The following is a 5,666-nucleotide window of genomic DNA, read 5'->3' as shown; positions in this document are numbered from 1 at the left end:
GAACACTTCTACATTCATGTGGATGCTACCATGATTACGAATAAACATGAATGAATCGTTAATGATGATGAATGAGAAATTTACAGAGGCACAAAGATCAGACCCTCTCTGTTATTGGTGTTATTCTGTATACTTCTGGCCCTTCTTTGGACACTGTGTTAACTAACCTCCAGATGAGCATCAATGCCATACAACTCTCCTTCCGTGGCCTCCCACTGCTCTTAAATACAAGTAAAACTAAATGCTCTTCAACCGATCGCTGCCTGCACCTGCCCGCCCATCCAGCATCACTACTCTGGACGGTTCTGACTTAGAATATGTGGACAACTACAAATACCTAGGTGTCTGGTTAGACTGTAAACTCTCCTTCCAGACTCACTATAAGCATCTCCAATCCAAAATTAAATCTAGAATTGAATTTCGCAACATAGCATCCTTCACTCATGCTGCCAAACATACCCTTATAAAACTGACGATCCTACTGATCCTTGACTTCGGTGATGTCATTTACAAAATAGCCTCCAATACCCTACTCAATAAATTGGATGCAGTCTATCACAGTGCCATCTGTTTTGTCACCAAAGCCCCATATACAGTGGGGGGAAAAAGTATTTGATCCCCTGCTGATTTTGTACGTTTGCCCACTGACAAAGAAAGGATCAGTCTATAATTTTAATGGTTTATTTGAACAGTGAGAGACAGAATAACAGCAAAAACATCCAGAAAAACTATATTTGACCCCCTCTCAATCAGAAAGATTTCTGGCTCCCAGGTGTCTTTTATACAGGTAACGAGCTGAGATTAGGAGCACACTCTTAAAACCTCTTACATCTAGATGTTCCGCTAGCGGAACACCGCTCCAATATCCAATGATAGGGTGTGGCGCGAATTACAAAGTCCTCAAAAAATCCCAAAACTTCAATTGTTCAAACATATGACTATTTTACACCATTTTAAAGACGACTCTCCTTTATCTAACCACATTGTCCGATTTCAAAAAGGCTTTACAACAAAAGCAAAACATTAGATTATTTCAGGAGAGTACCCATCCAGAAATAATTCACACCCATTTTTCAAGCTAGCATATATGTCACAAAAACAAAACCACAGCTAAATGCAGCACTAACCTTTGATGATCTTCATCAGATGACACTCCTAGGACATTATGTTATACAATACATGCATGTTTTGTTCAATCAAGTTCATATTTATATAAAAAAAACAGCTTTTTACATTAGCATGTGACGTTCAGAACTAGCATACCTACCGAAACTTCCGGTGAATTTACTAAATTACTCACGATAAACGTTCACAAAAAACATAACAATTATTTTAAGAATTATAGATACAGAACTCCTTTATGCAATCGCTATGTCCGATTTTAAAATAGCTTTTCGGTGAAAGCACATTTTGCAATATTCTGAGTAGATAGCCCGGCCATCCTGGCTAGCTATTTTGACACGCACCAAGTTTGGCACTCACCAAACTCAGATTTACTATAAGAAAAATTGGATTACCTTTGCTGTTCTTTGTCAGAATGCACTCCCAGGACTTCTAGATTACACCCAATGTTGTTTTGGTTCCAAATAATCCATAGTTATATCCAAATAGCGGCGTTTTGTTCTTGCGTTCAAGACACTATCCAAAGGGTGACGCGCCGGCGCATATCTTGACAAAAAAAATTAAAATATAAAATATTCCATTACCGTACTTCGAAGCATGTCAAACGCTGTTTAAAATAAATTTTTATGCGATTTTTTCTCGTAAATTAGCGATAATATTCCGACGTCGTTTTCGTTCAAAGACTGAAAATGTAAAATGGACTCTTCACGTGCATGCGTGCGCCCGTTTCATTGTTCTCAGATCGACCACTATCCAAATGCGCTACTGTTTTTCAGCCAGGGACTGCAGAGTCATCATTCAACGTTCTGGCACCTTCTGAGAGCCTATGGGAGTCTTAGAAAAATGTCAATGTACAGCAGAGATCCTCTGTTTTCGATAAAGAGGCTATAGAAGGCCAAGAAATGGTCAGACAGGGCACTTCCTGTTTAGAATCTTCTCAGGTTTTGGCCTGCCATATGAGTTCTGTTATACTCACAGACACCATTCAAACAGTTTTAGAAACTTTAGGGTGTTTTCTATCCAAATCAAACAATTATATGCATATTCTAGTTTCTGGGCAGGAGTAATAACCAGATTAAATAGGGTACGTTTTTTATCCGGCCGTGAAAATACTGCCCCTATCCTAAACAGGTTAAAGGGAGTGCTCCTAACCGCAACTTGTTACCTGTAAAAAAAGACACCTGTCCACAGAAGCAATCAATCAATCAGATTCCAAACTCTCCACCATGGCCAAGACCAAAGAGCTCTCCAAGGATGTCAGGGAGAAGATTGTAGACCTACACAAGGCTGGAATGGGCTACACGACCATCGCCAAGCAGCTTGGTGAGAAGGTGACAACATTTGGTGCGATTATTCGCAAATGGAAGAAACACAAAAGAACTGTCAATATCCCTCGGCCTGGGGCTCCATGCAAGATCTCACCTCGTGGAGTTGCAATGATCATGAGAACGGTGAGGAATCAGCCCAGAACTCCACGGGAGGATCTTGTCAATGATCTCAAGGCAGCTGGGACCATAGTCACCAAGAAAACAATTGGTAACACACTACGCCGTGAAGGACTGAAATCCTGCAGCCCCCGCAAGGTCCCACCGCTCAAGAAAGCACATATACATGCCCGTCTGAAGTTTGCCAATGAACATCTGAATGATTCAGAGGACAACTGGGTGAAAATGTTGTGGTCAGATGAGACCAAAATGGAGCTCTTTGACATCAACTCAACTCGCCGTGTTTGGAGGAGGAGGATTGCTGCCTATGACCACAAGAACACCATCTCCACCGTCAAACATGGAGGTGGAAACATTATGTTTTGGGGGTGTTTTTCTGCTAAGGGGACAGGACAACTTCACTGCATCAAAGGGACGATAGACGGGGCCATGTACCGTCAAATCTTGGGTGAGAACCTCCTTCCCTCAGCCAGGGCATTGAAAATGGGTTGTGGATGGGTATTCCAGCATGACAATGACCCAAAACACACGGCCAAGGCAACAAAGGAGTGGCTCAAGAAGAAGCACATTAAGGTCCTGGAGTGGCCTAGCCAGTCTCCAGACCTTAATCCCATAGAAAATCTGTGGAGGGAGCTGAAGGTTCGAGTTGCCAAACGTCAGCCTCGAAACCTTAATGACTTGGAGAAGATCTGCAAAGAGGAGTGGGACAAAATCCCTCCTGAGATGTGTGCAAACCTGGTGGCCATCTACAAGAAACGTCTGACCTCTGTGATTGCCAACAAGGGTTTTGCCACCAAGTACTGTGTCATGTTTTGCAGAGGGGTCAAATACTTATTTCCCTCATTAAAATGCAAATCATTTTATAACATTTTTCACATGCGTTTTTCTTGATTTTTTTGCTGTTATTCTGTCTCTCACTGTTCAAATACACCTACCATTAAAATTATAGACTGATCATTTCTTTGTCAGTGGGCAAACGTACAAAATCAGCAGGGGATCAAATACTTTTTTCCCCCACTGTACTTCCCACCACTGTGACCTGTACGCTCTCATTGTCTGGCCCTCTCTTGATACTCGTTGCTAAACCCACTGGCTCCAGGTCATCTACAAGACCCTGCTAGGTAAAGTCCCCCCTTATCTCAGCTCACTGGTCACCATAGCAGTACCCACCTGTAGCACGCGCTCCAGCAGGTATATCTCTCTGGTCACCCCCAAAGCCAATTCCTCCTTCGGCCGCCTCTTCTTCCAGTTCTCTGCTGCCAATGACTGGAACGAACTACAAAAATCTCTAAAACTGGAAACACTTATCTCCCTCACTAGCTTTAAGCACCAGCTGTCAGAGCAGCTCACAGATTACTGCACCTGTACATAGCCCATCTATAATTTATCCCAACTACTTCTTCCCCTACTGTATTTATTTATTTAGCTCCTTTTCTCCCCATTATTTCTACTTTGCACTTTCTTCCACTGCATATCTACCATTCCAGTGTTTTACTTGCTATATTGTATTTACTTTGCCACCATGGCCTTTTTTTGCCTTTACCTCCCTTATTTCACTTCATTTGCTCACATTGTATATAGACTTATTTTTCTACTGTATTATTGACTGTATGTTTGTGTAATATCCTTGTTTGAACCAAGTATTGAGTTTATTTGTTGTAATTAATTGGTATTATATTTAAAAGATGATTGAATTGCTCCTAAACTGTAATGTTGTTAATGCATTATGCTTTTTGAAGAAATATTTATTTAAATGTATAAGTGAATAGTTTGTTTTACTTTGAAGTTTAAGTTTTGACCAATAAGGTCGCTTGTTAAGTTGTGGCCAATGGGAGTTGACCTGGTTAACGGGAGGGAAAAAGACGTTGATGAAAGGATGGACGTTTTACCTCAGGACGGTTGGTGAAGGAAAATTATAAAAGAAGACGACAGAACTACAACAAAACCCATAGCTACTAAGACATGAAGGGAAATACATGTTTTATTTAATAAAAGAGTTGTTATAATTTAGTTAAAACTTAGTAAAGACTGAATCTACCGACTCGTCGTGGAGGTATTAGCCAGCTAGAGGTTAGCCTAGCATTTTAAAGACAAGACTCTCGTTAATCTAACCACACTGTCCGATTTCAAAAAGGCTTTACAACGAAAGCAAAACATTAGATTATGTCAGCAGAGTACCCAGCCAGAAATAATCAGACACCCATTTTTCAAGCTAGCATATAATGTCACATAAACCCAAACCACAGCTAAATGCAGCACTAACCTTTGATGATCTTCATCAGATGACAAACCTAGGACATTATGTTATACAATGCATGCATGTTTTGTTCAATCAAGTTCATATTTATATCAAAAACCAGCTTTTTACATTAGCATGTGACTAGCATGTGACTAGCATTCCCACCGAACACTGCCGGTGAATTTACTAAATTACTCACGATAAACGTTCACAAAAAGCATAACAATTCTTTTAAGAATTATAGATACAGAACTCCTCTATGCACTCGATATGTCAGATTTTAAAATAGCTTTTCGGTGAAAGCACATTTTGCAATATTCTGAGTAGATAGCCCGGCATCACAGGGCTAGCTATTTAGACACCCAGCAAGTTTAGCACTCACCAAAGTCAGATTTACTATAAGAAAAATGTTATTACCTTTGCTGTCTTCGTCAGAATGCACTCCCAGGACTTCTACTTCAATAACAAATGTTGGTTTGGTTCAAAATAATCCATTGTTATATCCAAACAGCGCCGTTTTGTTCGTGCGTTCAAGACACTATCCGAAAGGGTAAAGAAGGGTTACGAGCATGGCGCAATTCGTGACAAAAAAATTCTAAATATTCCATTACCGTACTTCGAAGCATGTCAACCGCTGTTTAAAATCAATTTTTATGCCATTTTTCTCATAAAAAAGCGATAATATTCCGACCGGTAATCTCCGTTTAGGTAAACAGACGAAAGAAATTAAAGCATGGGGTCGACTCGGGCACGCGCCTAAGCCCATAGTACTCTGATCGGCCAATTGCCAAAATCGATAATGTGTTTCAGCCAGAGGCTGCCTCGATATCGTTCAGCTTTTTCCCGGGCTGTGAGAGCCT

The sequence above is a fragment of the Salmo salar genome, unplaced genomic scaffold (assembly GCF_965601325.2).
Source record: "Salmo salar unplaced genomic scaffold, fSalSal1 ptg000586l, whole genome shotgun sequence".
Classification (NCBI taxonomy): Eukaryota; Metazoa; Chordata; class Actinopteri; order Salmoniformes; family Salmonidae; genus Salmo; species Salmo salar.
The sequence above is the reverse complement of the archived record's forward strand: the minus strand, read 5'-3'. Positions refer to the sequence as shown.